This window comes from Oncorhynchus masou, chromosome 29 (genome assembly GCF_036934945.1).
Source record: "Oncorhynchus masou masou isolate Uvic2021 chromosome 29, UVic_Omas_1.1, whole genome shotgun sequence".
Lineage (NCBI taxonomy): Eukaryota > Metazoa > Chordata > Actinopteri > Salmoniformes > Salmonidae > Oncorhynchus > Oncorhynchus masou.
The window spans coordinates 90,287,184-90,302,183 of NC_088240.1; the positions used below are offsets into that span (position 1 = coordinate 90,287,184).

General features: G+C 53.6%; 1 protein-coding gene across 1 annotated transcript in view; it reads left to right on the forward strand.

Moving 5' to 3' along the window:
• LOC135519836 (intermembrane lipid transfer protein VPS13B) overlaps positions 1-15,000 on the forward strand; it is a 764,993-nt gene that overhangs the window by 33,036 nt on the left and 716,957 nt on the right.

Below are 15,000 nucleotides of genomic sequence, written 5' to 3' on the forward strand. Positions count from 1 at the left end.
ATTGTTGTGTTTATTGTGGGTCCTCCGTGCTGACGTTGTGACATATTGTTGTTGTTTATTGTGGGTCCTCCGTGCTGATGTTGTGACATATTGTTGTGTTTATTGTGGGTCCTCCGTGCTGACGTTGTGACAAATTGTTGTTTATTGTGGGTCCTCCGTGCTGACGTTGTGACATATTGTTGTGTTTTTCGTGGGTCCTCCGTGCTGACGTTGTGACATATTGTTGTGTTTATTGTGGGTCCTCCGTGCCGACGTTGTGACATATTGTTGTGTTTATTGTGGGTCCTCCGTGCTGACGTTGTGACATATTGTTGTGTTTATTGTGGATCCTCCGTGCTGACGTTGTGACATATTGTTGTGTTTATCGTGGGTCCTCCGTGCTGACGTTGTGACATATTGTTGTGTTTATTGTGGGTCCTCCGTGCTGACGTTGTGACATATTGTTGTGTTTATTGTGGGTCCTCCGTGCTGACGTTGTGACATATTGTTGTGTTTATTGTGGGTCCTCCGTGCTGACGTTGTGACATGTTGTTGTGTTTATTGTGGATCCTCCGTGCTGACGTTGTGACATATTGTTGTGTTTATCGTGGATCCTCCGTGCTGACGTTGTGACATATTGTTGTGTTTATTGTGGATCCTCCGTGCTGACGTTGTGACATTGTTGTGTTTATTGTGGATCCTCCGTGCTGACGTTGTGACATATTGTGTTTATTGTGGGTCCTCCGTGCTGACGTTGTGACATATTGTGTTTTTCGTGGGTCCTCCGTGCCGACGTTGTGACATATTGTTGTGTTTATTGTGGGTCCTCCGTGCTGACGTTGTGACATATTGTGTTTTTCGTGGGTCCTCCGTGCTGACGTTGTGACATATTGTGTTTTCCGTGGGTCCTCCGTGCTGAAGTTGTGACATATTGTGTTTTTCGTGGGTCCTCCGTGCTGACGTTGTGACATATTGTGTTTTTCGTGGGTCCTCCGTGCTGACGTTGTGACATATTGTGTTTTTCGTGGGTCCTCCGTGCCGACGTTGTGACATATTGTGTTTTTCGTGGGTCCTCCGGGCCGACGTTGTGACATATTGTGTTTTTCGTGGGTCCTCCGGGCCGACGTTGTGACATATTGTGTTTTTCGTGGGTCCTCCGTGCTGACGTTGTGACATATTGTGTTTTTCGTGGGTCCTCCGTGCTGACGTTGTGACATATTGTGTTTTTCGTGGGTCCTCCGTGCTGAAGTTGTGACATATTGTGTTTTTCGTGGGTCCTCCGTGCTGACGTTGTGACATATTGTGTTTTTCGTGGGTCCTCCGTGCTGACGTTGTGACATATTGTGTTTTTCGTGGGTCCTCCGTGCCGACGTTGTGACATATTGTGTTTTTCGTGGGTCCTCCGGGCCGACGTTGTGACATATTGTGTTTTTTGTGGGTCCTCCGGGCCGACGTTGTGACATATTGTGTTTTTCGTGGGTCCTCCGTGCTGACGTTGTGACATATTGTGTTTTTCGTGGGTCCTCCGTGCTGACGTTGTGACATATTGTGTTTTTCGTGGGTCCTCCGTGCCGACGTTGTGACATATTGTGTTTTTCGTGGGTCCTCCGGGCCGACGTTGTGACATATTGTGTTTATCGTGGATCCTCCGGGCCGACGTTGTGACATATTGTGTTTTTCGTGGGTCCTCCGTGCCGACGTTGTGACATATTGTTGTGTTTATTGTGGATCCTCCGTGCCGACGTTGTGACATATTGTTGTGTTTATCGTGGATCCTCCGTGCCGACGTTGTGACATATTGTTGTGTTTATTGTGGGTCCTCCGTGCCGACGTTGTGACATATTGTTGTGTTTATCGTGGATCCTCCGTGCCGACGTTGTGACATATTGTTGTGTTTATTGTGGGTCCTCCGTGCCGACGTTGTGACATATTGTTGTGTTTATCGTGGATCCTCCGTTCCGACGTTGTGACATATTGTTGTGTTTATCGTGGATCCTCCGTGCTGACGTTGTGACATATTGTTGTGTTTATCGTGGATCCTCCGTGCCGACGTTGTGACATATTGTTGTGTTTATCGTGGATCCTCCGTGCTGACGTTGTGACATATTGTTGTGTTTATCGTGGGTCCTCCGTGCCGACGTTGTGACATATTGTTGTGTTTATCGTGGATCCTCCGTGCTGACGTTGTGACATATTGTTGTGTTTATTGTGGATCCTCCGGGCCGACGTTGTGACAGAAGGGTTTGTTCTGTGCAGTACGATCCCTACATCAGACAGAGGTGACATCACATGTTCCCCTTGTGACATCACATGTTCCCCTTGTGACATCACATGTTCCCCTTGTGACATCACATGTTCCCCTTGTGACATCACATGTTCCCCTTGTGACATCACATGTTCCCCTTGTGACATCACATGTTCACCTTGTGACATCACATGTTCCCCTTGTGACACTCTGTCTGTTTCCCTGTGTGTGTGTTTCCCTGTGTGTGTGTGTGTGTTTCCCTGTGTGTGTGTGTGTGTGTGTTTCCCTGTGTGTGTGTGTTTCCCTGTGTGTGCGTGTTTCCCTGTGTGTGTGTGTGTGTCTGTGAGAGAGAGTGTGTGTGTCTGTGAGAGAGAGTGTGTGACAGAGTGTGTGTGTGACAGAGGTGTGTGTGTGTGTGTGTGTGTGTGTGACAGAGTGTGTGTGTGACAGAGTGTGTGTGTGTGTGTGTGTGTGACAGTGTGTGTGTGTGTGTGTGTGTGACAGAGTGTGTGTGTGTGTGTGTGTGTGACAGAGTGTAATGTATTCAGTGTGTGTGTGTGACAGAGTGTAATGCATTCAGTGTGTGTCCACTCAGGACATGGTTAATCGTCCGTGACTTTTCATTGCCTGTGTTTCTCTGAACATTTTCAAAGTGTGTGTGTGTGTGTGTGTGTATTCCACCGTGTGTGTGTGTGTGTGTTCCACCGTGTGTGTTCCACCGTGTATTAATTCATCCTTTTTTATGAAAAGTTTTTATTTTATTTTTCTTACTAATGAACTGGAAAGAGTCTCTTTGTGTGTGACTGTGTGTGAGACTGTGTGTGTGACTGTGTGTGTGACTGTGTGTGAGACTGTGTGAGACTGTGTGTGAGACTGTGTGTGAGACTGTGTGTGAGACTGTGTGTGTGACTGTGTATGTGACTGTGTGTGACTGTGTGTGACTGTGTGTGACTGTGTGTGTGACTGTGTGTGTGACTGTGTGTGTGACTGTGTGTGTGACTGTGTGTGTGACTGTGTGTGACTGTGTGTGTGACTGTGTGTGTGACTGTGTGTGAATCAGTGAGTTTTTAGGTGGAATCCAGAAGGTTTATTCACGTTCTGTATAAATACCTGGAACACATTAAGATGCCTGCGTGTCATTCACCGAGAAACATTCAATCACTCACTGTTTAACCAGTGGTTTTTCCCTCCTCTGTCTCTCTGTCTCTCTGTCTCTCTCTCTCTCTCTCTCTGTCTCTCTCTCTCTCTCTCCCTGTCTCTCTGTGTCTCTCTCTCTCTGTCTCTCTGTCTCTCTCACTCTCTCTCTCTCTCTCTCTCTCTCTCTCTCTCTCTCTCTCTCTCTCTAAATCTCTCTGTCTCTGTCTCTCTCTGTCTCTCTCTCTATGTCTCTCTCTCTCTCTCTGTCTCTCTCTGTCTCACTCTCTCTCTCTCTCTCTCTCTCTCTCTCTCTCTGTCTCTCTCTGTCTCTGTCTCTCTATCTCTGTCTCTCTATCTCTGTCTCTCTCTGTCTCTCTCTCTCTGTCTCTCTGCCTCTCTCTCGCTCTCTCTCTCTCTCTGTCTCTGTCTCTATCTCTCTCTCTCTCTCTCTTTCTCTCTGTATGAAATGAATTCCAAGTTGTGTGAAACACTAGACATCTCAGAGGTGGGAACTATAAATGACAAACAGGCATGAAGGGGCTTCAGAGAGATATGAGAGGAATTATGAGTAGCGTCAACTGTAAAGTTTGGTGGAGGAGGAATAATGGTCTGAGGCTGTTTTTCATGGTTCGGGCCCCTTAGTTCCAGTGAAGGGACATTTTAACACTACAGCACGCAATGATATTCTAGATGATTCTGTGCTTCCAACGAGCCAGGCCTAATCAGCCAACATCAGTGCCTGACTTCACTAATGTTCTTGTGGCTGAATGGAAGCAAGTCCCCACAGTTATGTTCCAACATCTAGTGGAAAGCCTTCCCAGAAGAGTGGAGGCTGTTATAGCTGCAATGTTCCTACATCTAGTGGAAAGCCTTCCCAGAAGAGTGGAGGCTGTTATAGCAGCAATGTACCTACATCTAGTGGAAAGCCTTCCCAGAAGAGTGGAGGCTGTTATAGCAGCAATGTTCCAACATCTAGTGGAAAGCCTTCCCAGAAGAGTGGAGGCTGTTATAGCAGCAATGTTCCTACATCTAGTGGTGAGCCTTCCCAGAAGAGTGGAGGCTGTTATAGCAGCAATGTTCCAACATCTAGTGGAAAGCCTTCCCAGAAGAGTGGAGGCTGTTATAGCAGCAATGTTCCAACATCTAGTGGAAAGCCTTCCCAGAAGAGTGGAGGCTGTTATTGCAGCAATGTTCCTACATCTAGTGGAAAGCCTTCCCAGAAGAGTGGAGGCTGTTATAGCAGCAATGTTCCAACATCTAGTGGAAAGCCTTCCCAGAAGAGTGGAGGCTGTTATAGCAGCAATGTTCCAACATCTAGTGGAAAACCTTCCCAGAAGAGTGGAGGCTGTTATAGCAGCAATGTTCCAACATCTAGTGGAAAGCCTTCCCAGAAGAGAGGAGGCTGTTATAGCAGCAAAGGGGGGAACCAACTCCATATTAATGCCAATGATTTTGGAATGAGATTGTTGGACGAGCAGGTGTCCACATAGCTTTGATCATGTCATGTTTCAGCCCATAAAAAGTCTTACACAAAGTAAAGAATAAAATGTTTAAACTGAAGCAGGAATGTGATCTTTTTACTCTTGAACAGAAGCCAACAACTGACAGGTTGATAAAACATTCTGCTTCATGGCAAATCAACCTGGTAAATATCTCTCATCGACAAAACTAATACAATCAGTTGTAAAAGATAAAGATACTAAAACGGACTTTAGAAACCAACAACGTGATTTAATGTACATTTTTAAAGTTTATAATTTAAAAAAAGGTATAATTTGGAATGGAACAACAGTTAGACGGATCGTAAAATCTCTTATCAGCAGACCAAAAATAAACCCTTAAAACAGACATCACCCAAGAATGGATATTAGATAGTGTTAAAACACGAGGAGAGAAGCACCAGGAATGTATATTAGATAGTGTTAAAACACGAGGAGAGAAGCACCAAGAATGTATATTAGATAGTGTTAAAACATGAGGAGAGAAGCTGGATGGCTGGTAAAACACGAGGAGAGAAGCACCAAGAATGTATATTAGATAGTGTTAAAACATGAGGAGAGAAGCTGGATGGCTGGTAAAACACGAGGAGAGAAGCACCAGGAATGGATGGCTGGTAAAAACACGAGGAGAGAAGCACCAATAATGAATGGCTGGTAAAACACGAGGAGAGAAGCACCAAGAATGGATGGCTGGTAAAACACGAGGCGAGAAGCACCAAGAATGGATGGCTGGTAAAACACGAGGAGAGAAGCACCAGGAATGGATGGCTGGTAAAACACGAGGAGAGAAGCAGCAGGAATGGATGGCTGGTAAAACACGAGGAGAGAAGCACCAGGAATGGATGGCTGGTAAATCACGAGTCTCTCACAGGAAGTTCAAAACAACGACCAGTAGAAGGGCTTGATGTTTAGACCTGACACCTCAGGCTCTCACAGGAAGTACAAAACAATGACCAGTAGAAGGTCTTGGGGTTTAGACGTGACACCCCAGACTCTCACAGGAAGTACAAAACAACGACCAGTAGAAGGTCTTGGTGTTTAGACCTGACACCTCAGGCTCTCACAGGAAGTACAGTAGAAGGTCTTGGTGTTTAGACCTGACACCTCAGGCTCTCACAGGAAGTACAAAACAACGACCAGTAGAAGGTCTTGGGGTTTAGACCTGACACCTCAGGCTCTCACAGGAAGTACAAAACAACGACCAGTAGAAGGTCTTGGGGTTTAGACCTGACACCTCAGTGTCTCACAGGAAGTACAAAACAACGACCAGTAGAAGGTCTTGGGGTTTAGACGTGACACCTCCGACTCTCACAGGAAGTACAAAACAGCGACCAGTAGAAGGTCTTGGGGTGTTATACGTGACACCTCAGACTCTTACAGGAAGTACAAAAAAGAAAACAACGACCAGAAAAAGCCAGAACAGTGGACTTCTCAACTGCCAATTCGCAAAGTGAAAGATTTAATTAAAACATGACATAATTTTCACCGCCTAAGCCTGTGGGATTCCTGTGCTGTGACCTCACGCGGGCTTTTGTTTTGAGAGAGAGCGAGTACATTCTTGTCTATTGACATCAGCTTCTCCTGGCTGTCGCAGAGGGGAGCAGGCCAGCTCAGGGAAACAGACACGACCATACAGGTTCATAGGTCAGGGGAGCCACGTTAGAGCGTGACCACCTCTTGGCGACTCGCTCACAGCCCCTGGCAGAGTGGTTCACCTACAGCCCCCAGCTCCTCTCCCCTGGTCCTGGTCCTGGTCCAGGCCTGTGACTGACTGGTCGCTGTGATTCAGCCCTTGGTTAGCCATGAACAGGGTGATCCACTGGGCCAGAACCCTACTGTCTGGATGATCCACTGGGCCAGAACTCTACTGTCAGGGTGATCCACTGGGCCAGAACCCTACTGTCAGGGTGATCCACTGGGCCAGAACTCTACTGTCAGGGTGATCCACTGGGCCAGAACTCTACTGTCAGGGTGATCCACCGGGCCAGAACTCTACTGTCAGGGTGATCCACTGGGCCAGAACTCTACTGTCAGGATGATCCACTGGGCCAGAACTCTACTGTCAGGGTGATCCACTGGGCCAGAACTCTACTGTCAGGATGATCCACTGGGCCAGAACTCTACTGTCAGGGTGATCCACTGGGCCAGAACTCTACTGTCAGGGTCATCCACTGGGCCAGAACTCTACTGTCAGGGTGATCCACTGGGCCAGAACTCTACTGTCAGGGTGATCCACTGGGCCAGAACTCTACTGTCAGGGTGATCCACTGGGCCAGAACTCTACTGTCAGGGTGATCCACTGGGCCAGAACTCTACTGTCAGGGTGATCCACTGGGCCAGAACTCTACTGTCAGGGTGATCCACTGGGCCAGAACTCTACTGTCAGGGTGATCCACTGGGCCAGAACTCTACTGTCAGGGTGATCCACTGGGCCAGAACTCTACTGTCAGGGTGATCCACTGGGCCAGAACTCTACTGTCAGGGTGATCCACTGGGCCAGAACTCTACTGTCAGGATGATCCACTGGGCCAGAACTCTACTGTCAGGGTGATCCACTGGGCCAGAACTCTACTGTCAGGGTGATGTCGGAAATTCCCCATTAAAACTGAGGATGATGGAAGAGAGGCATGAGTGGAAAAGTTTGTGAACCACTGCTCTAGCCTGACTCAGTATGGACTGGCTGGCTGACTGATTGGCTGGCTGACTGACTGATTGATTGGCTGGCTGGCTGGCTGACTGGCTGGCTGGCTGGCTGACTGATTGGCTGGCTGACTGACTGGCTGGCTGACTGACTGGCTTGCTGGCTGGCTGACTGATTGGCTGGCTGACTGATTGGCTGGCTGACTGATTGGCTGGCTGACTGACTGGCTTGCTGACTGGCTGCCTACCCGACTGCCTGTCTGACTGCAAAGCACTACATCCTGCCTCACCCGCGTGCCTCGGTGCCATGTCAGCTTTCCGTCACCAACCCATCTACCCTCCGAGGCACTGCTCTCTCCGGCTCTGCTTCCAGTTGTTTGTGGTGTTCAGCTGAATCAACTTGGCTGAGTCCCACCCACAGGAAGTCCATATTCATTAGGAGGGCTACGTCACGCCGCTGTCTCACCGACCTGTAATCAAAGCTGTGTTTTCTCTCACTGATGAAATTAAATGAGAGTTCCCTGTTATTACATTATCACTAAGTCTGCAAGAGTTTGTTGTTTTAAGGTTGGAGGTTCTAGGTTTTAAGTTGAGTGTTTAAACAGGAGCTCAGATGCATTTGGTTGAACACATTGGACTTTATTTAAGTCTTTATTTCATCAATATGTCAGTCATACAGCTGACAAAGGACCCTCTTTATACAGGGCACTTCAGGTTGTTCATGTCTCTTTATACAGGGCACTTCAGGTTGTTCATGTCTCTTTATACAGGGCACTTCAGGTTGTTCATGTCTCTTTATACAGGGCACTTCAGGTTGTTCATGTCTCTTTATACAGGGCACTTCAGGTTGTTCATGTCTGTCTTAATTACAGGACACCCCAGCCTTCCCATAGTCCCCCAGCCTTCCCATAGTCCCCCAGCCTTCCCATAGTCCCCCAGCCTTCCCATAGTCCCCCAGCCTTCCCATAGTCCCCCAGCCTTCCCATAGTCCCCCAGCCTTCCCATAGTCCCCCAGCCTTCCCATAGTCCCCCAGCCATCCCATAGTCCCTCAGCCTTCCCATAGTTCCATAGTCCCCCAGCCTTCCCGTAGTCCCTCAGCCTTCCCATAGTCCCCCAGCCTTCCCATAGTCCCACAGCCTTCCCATAGTCCCTCAGCCTTCCCATAGTTCCATAGTCCCCCAGCCTCCCCATAGTCCCCCAGCCTTCCCGTAGTCCCTCAGCCTTCCCATAGTCCCCCAGCCTTCCCATAGTCCCACAGCCTTCCCATTGTCCCTCAGCCTTCCCATAGTCCCTCAGCCTTCCCATAGTCCCTCAGCCTTCCCATAGTCCCCCAGCCTTCCCATAGTCCCCCAGCCTTCCCATAGTCCCTCAGCCTTCCCATAGTTCCATAGTCCCACAGCCTTCACATAGTGCCATAGTCCCCCAGCCTTCCCGTAGTCCCCCAGCCTTCCCATAGTTCCCCAGCATTCCCATAGTCCCCCAGCCTTCCCATAGTCCCCCAGCCATCCCATAGTCCCTCAGCCATCCCATAGTACCCCAGCCTTCCCATAGTCCCCCAGCCTTCCCATAGTCCCTCAGCCTTCCCATAGTCCCCCAGCCTTCCCATAGTACCCCAGCCTTCCCATAGTCCCCCAGCCTTCCCATAGTTCCATAGTCCCCCAGCCTTCCCATAGTTCCATAGTCCCCCAGCCTTCCCATAGTCCCCCAGCCTTCCCGTAGTCCCCCAGCCTTCCCATAGTTCCATAGTCCCCCAGCCTTCCCATAGTCCCCCAGCCTTCCCGTAGTCCCCCAGCCTTCCCGTAGTCCCCAGCCTTCCCATAGTTCCATAGTCCCCCAGCCTTCCCATAGTCCCCCAGCCTTCCCGTAGTCCCCCAGCCTTCCCATAGTTCCATAGTCCCCCAGCCTTCCCATAGTCCCCCAGCCTTCCCGTAGTCCCCCAGCCTTCCCATAGTTCCATAGTCCCCCAGCCTTCCCATAGTCCCCCAGCCTTCCCGTAGTCCCCCAGCCTTCCCATAGTTCCATAGTCCCCCAGCCTTCCCATAGTCCCCCAGCCATCCCGTAGTCCCCCAGCCTTCCCATAGTCCCCCAGCCTTCCCATAGTCCCTCAGCCTTCCCATAGTCCCCCAGCCTTCCCATAGTCCCCCAGCCTTCCCATAGTCCCCCAGCCTTCCCATAGTCCCCCAGCCTTCCCATAGTCCCCCAGCCTTCCCATAGTCCCCCAGCCTTCCCATAGTCCCCCAGCCTTCCCATAGTCCCCCAGCCTTCCCCCAGCCTTCCCGTAGTCCCCCAGCCTTCCCGTAGTCCCCCAGCCTTCCCATAGTCCCCCAGCCTTCCCCCAGCCTTCCCATAGTCCCCCAGCCTTCCCATAGTCCCCCAGCCTTCCCCCAGCCTTCCCATAGTCCCCCAGCCTTCCCATAGTCCCCCAGCCTTCCCATAGTCCCCCAGCCTTCCCATAGTCCCCCAGCCTTCCCCCAGCCTTCCCATAGTCCCCCAGCCTTCCCATAGTCCCCCAGCCTTCCCATAGTCCCCCAGCCTTCCCCAGCCTTCCCGTAGTCCCCCAGCCTTCCCGTAGTCCCCCAGCCTTCCCATAGTCCCCCAGCCTTCCCCCAGCCTTCCCATAGTCCCCCAGCCTTCCCGTAGTCCCCCAGCCTTCCCATAGTCCCCCAGCCTCCCCGTAGTCCCCCAGCCTTCCCGTAGTCCCCCAGCCTTCCCGTAGTCCCCCAGCCTTCCCGTAGTCCCCCAGCCTTCCCGTAGTCCCCCATCTTTCCCATAGTCCCCCAGCCATCCCATAGTCCCTCAGCCTTCCCATAGTCCCCCAGCCTTCCCATAGTCCCCCAGCCTTCCCATAGTCCCCCAGCCTTCCCATAGTCCCCCAGCCTTCCCATAGTCCCACAGCCTTCCCATAGTCCCTCAGCCTTCCCATAGTACCCCAGCCTTCCCATAGTCCCTCAGCCTTCCCATAGTCCCCCAGCCTTCCCATAGTCCCACAGCCTTCCCATAGTCCCCAGCCATCCCATAGTCCCTCAGCCTTCCCATAGTCCCTCAGCCTTCCCATAGTACCCCAGCCTTCCCATAGTCCCCCAGCCTTCCCATAGTACCCCAGCCTTCCCATAGTCCCTCAGCCTTCCCATAGTCCCCCAGCCTTCCCATAGTCCCTCAGCCTTCCCATAGTACCCCAGCCTTCCCATAGTCCCCCAGCCTTCCCATAGTCCCTCAGCCTTCCCATAGTACCCCAGCCTTCCCATAGTCCCTCAGCCTTCCCATAGTACCCCAGCCTTCCCATAGTCCCCCAGCCATCCCATAGTCCCTCAGCCATCCCATAGTACCCCAGCCTTCCCATAGTCCCTCAGCCTTCCCATAGAACCCCAGCCTTCCCATAGTCCCTCAGCCTTCCCATAGTACCCCATCCTTCCCATAGTCCCCCAGCCTTCTCATAGTCCCCCAGCCTTCCCATAGTCCCCCAGCCTTCCCATAGTCCCTCAGCCTTCCCATAGTCCCCCAGCCTTCCCATAGTCCCCCAGCCTTCCCATAGTCCCCCAGCCTTCCCATAGTCCCCCAGCCTTCCCATAGTTCCATAGTCCCCCAGCCTTCCCATAGTTCCATAGTCCCCCAGCCTTCCCGTAGTCCCCCAGCCTTCCCATAGTTCCCCAGCCTTCCCATAGTCCCCCAGCCTTCCCATAGTCCCACAGCCTTCCCATAGTCCCCCAGCCTTCCCATAGTCCCCCAGCCTTCCCATAGTCCCCCAGCCTTCCCATAGTCCCCCAGCCTTCCCATAGTCCCACAGCCTTCCCATAGTCCCCCAGCCTTCCCATAGTCCCCCAGCCTTCCCATAGTCCCCCAGCCTTCCCATAGTCCCCCAGCCTTCCCATAGTCCCCCAGCCTTCCCGTAGTCCCCCAGCCTTCCCGTAGTCCCCCTGCCTTCCCATAGTCCCCCAGCCATCCCATAGTCCCTCAGCCTTCCCATAGTCCCCCAGCCTTCCCATAGTTCCATAGTCCCCCTGCCTTCCCATAGTCCTCCAGCCTTCCCATAGTCCCCCAGCCTTTCCATAGTCCCCCTGCCTTCCCATAGTCCTCCAGCCTTCCCATAGTTCCATAGTCCCCCTGCCTTCCCATAGTCCTCCAGCCTTCCCATAGTCCCCCAGCCTTTCCATAGTCCCCCTGCCTTCCCATAGTCCTCCAGCCTTCCCATAGTCCCCCAGCCTTTCCATAGTCCCCCAGCCTTCCCATAGTCCCCCTGCCTTCCCATAGTCCCCCTGCCTTCCCATAGTCCCCCAGCCTTTTCATAGTCCCCCAGCCTTCCCATAGTCCCCCTGCCTTCCCATAGTCCTCCAGCCTTCCCATAGTCCCCCAGCCTTCCCATAGTCCCCCAGCCTTCCCATAGTCCCCCAGCCATCCCATAGTCCCCCAGCCTTCCCATAGTCCCCCAGCCTTCCCATAGTCCCCCAGCCTTCCCATAGTCCCCCTGCCTTCCCATAGTCCTCCAGCCTTCCCATAGTCCCCCAGCCTTCCCATAGTCCCCCTGCCTTCCCATAGTCCTCCAGCCTTCCCATAGTCCCCCAGCCTTTCCATAGTCCCCCAGCCTTCCCATAGTCCCCCTGCCTTCCCATAGTCCCCCTGCCTTCCCATAGTCCCCCAGCCTTTTCATAGTCCCCCAGCCTTCCCATAGTCCCCCTGCCTTCCCATAGTCCCCCAGCCTTCCCATAGTCCCCCTGCCTTCCCATAGTCCCCCAGCCTTTCCATAGTCCCCCAGCCTTCCCATAGTTCCATAGTCCTCCAGCCTTTCCATAGTCCCCCAGCCTTCCCATAGTCCCTCAGCCTTCCCATAGTTCCATAGTCCTCCAGCCTTTCCATAGTCCCCCAGCCTTCCCGTAGTCCCCCAGCCTTCCCATAGTCCCACAGCCTTCCCATAGTCCCCCAGCCTTCCCGCAGTCCCCCAGCCTTCCCATAGTCCCACAGCCTTCCCATAGTCCCCCAGCCTTCCCGCAGTCCCTCAGCCTTCCCATAGTCCCCCAGCCTTCCCATAGTACCCCAGCCTTCCCATAGTCCCTCAGCCTTCCCATAGTCCCCCAGCCTTCCCATAGTCCCTCAGCCTTCCCATAGTACCCCAGCCTTCCCATAGTCCCCCAGCCTTCCCATAGTCCCTCAGCCTTCCCATAGTACCCCAGCCTTCCCATAGTCCCTCAGCCTTCCCATAGTACCCCAGCCTTCCCATAGTCCCCCAGCCATCCCATAGTCCCTCAGCCATCCCATAGTACCCCAGCCTTCCCATAGTCCCTCAGCCTTCCCATAGAACCCCAGCCTTCCCATAGTCCCTCAGCCTTCCCATAGTACCCCATCCTTCCCATAGTCCCCCAGCCTTCTCATAGTCCCCCAGCCTTCCCATAGTCCCCCAGCCTTCCCATAGTCCCTCAGCCTTCCCATAGTCCCCCAGCCTTCCCATAGTCCCCCAGCCTTCCCATAGTCCCCCAGCCTTCCCATAGTCCCCCAGCCTTCCCATAGTTCCATAGTCCCCCAGCCTTCCCATAGTTCCATAGTCCCCCAGCCTTCCCGTAGTCCCCCAGCCTTCCCATAGTTCCCCAGCCTTCCCATAGTCCCCCAGCCTTCCCATAGTCCCACAGCCTTCCCATAGTCCCCCAGCCTTCCCATAGTCCCCCAGCCTTCCCATAGTCCCCCAGCCTTCCCATAGTCCCCCAGCCTTCCCATAGTCCCACAGCCTTCCCATAGTCCCCCAGCCTTCCCATAGTCCCCCAGCCTTCCCATAGTCCCCCAGCCTTCCCATAGTCCCCCAGCCTTCCCATAGTCCCCCAGCCTTCCCGTAGTCCCCCAACCTTCCCGTAGTCCCCCTGCCTTCCCATAGTCCCCCAGCCATCCCATAGTCCCTCAGCCTTCCCATAGTCCCCCAGCCTTCCCATAGTTCCATAGTCCCCCTGCCTTCCCATAGTCCTCCAGCCTTCCCATAGTCCCCCAGCCTTTCCATAGTCCCCCTGCCTTCCCATAGTCCTCCAGCCTTCCCATAGTTCCATAGTCCCCCTGCCTTCCCATAGTCCTCCAGCCTTCCCATAGTCCCCCAGCCTTTCCATAGTCCCCCTGCCTTCCCATAGTCCTCCAGCCTTCCCATAGTCCCCCAGCCTTTCCATAGTCCCCCAGCCTTCCCATAGTCCCCCTGCCTTCCCATAGTCCCCCTGCCTTCCCATAGTCCCCCAGCCTTTTCATAGTCCCCCAGCCTTCCCATAGTCCCCCTGCCTTCCCATAGTCCTCCAGCCTTCCCATAGTCCCCCAGCCTTCCCATAGTCCCCCAGCCTTCCCATAGTCCCCCAGCCATCCCATAGTCCCCCAGCCTTCCCATAGTCCCCCAGCCTTCCCATAGTCCCCCAGCCTTCCCATAGTCCCCCTGCCTTCCCATAGTCCTCCAGCCTTCCCATAGTCCCCCAGCCTTCCCATAGTCCCCCTGCCTTCCCATAGTCCTCCAGCCTTCCCATAGTCCCCCAGCCTTTCCATAGTCCCCCAGCCTTCCCATAGTCCCCCTGCCTTCCCATAGTCCCCCTGCCTTCCCATAGTCCCCCAGCCTTTTCATAGTCCCCCAGCCTTCCCATAGTCCCCCTGCCTTCCCATAGTCCCCCAGCCTTCCCATAGTCCCCCTGCCTTCCCATAGTCCCCCAGCCTTTCCATAGTCCCCCAGCCTTCCCATAGTTCCATAGTCCTCCAGCCTTTCCATAGTCCCCCAGCCTTCCCATAGTCCCTCAGCCTTCCCATAGTTCCATAGTCCTCCAGCCTTTCCATAGTCCCCCAGCCTTCCCGTAGTCCCCCAGCCTTCCCATAGTCCCACAGCCTTCCCATAGTCCCCCAGCCTTCCCGCAGTCCCCCAGCCTTCCCATAGTCCCACAGCCTTCCCATAGTCCCCCAGCCTTCCCGCAGTCCCTCAGCCTTCCCATAGTCCCCCAGCCATCCCATAGTCCCCCAGCCTTCCCATAGTCCCACAGCCTTCCCGTAGTCCCCCAGCCTTCCCATAGTCCCCCAGCCTTCCCATAGTCCCCCAGCCTTCCCGTAGTCCCCCAGCCTTCCCGTAGTCCCACAGCCTTCCCATAGTCCCCCAGCCATCCCATAGTCCCCCAGCCATCCCATAGTCCCCCAGCCTTCCCGTAGTCCCCCAGCCTTCCCATAGTCCCCCAGCCTTCCCGTAGTCCCACAGCCTTCCCATAGTCCCCCAGCCATCCCATAGTCCCCCAGCCATCCCATAGTCCCCCAGCCTTCCCATAGTCCCCCAGCCATCCCATAGTCCCCCAGCCATCCCATAGTCCCCCAGCCTTCCCATAGTCCCCCAGCCTTCCCATAGTCCCTCAGCCTTCCCATAGTACCCCATCCTTCACATAGTCCCCCAGCCTTCCCATAGTCCCCCAGCCTTCCCATAGTCCCCCAGCCTTCCCATAGTCCCCCAGCCTTCCCATAGTCCCCCAGCCTTCCCATAGTCCCCCAGCCTCCCCATAGTCCCCCAGCCTTCC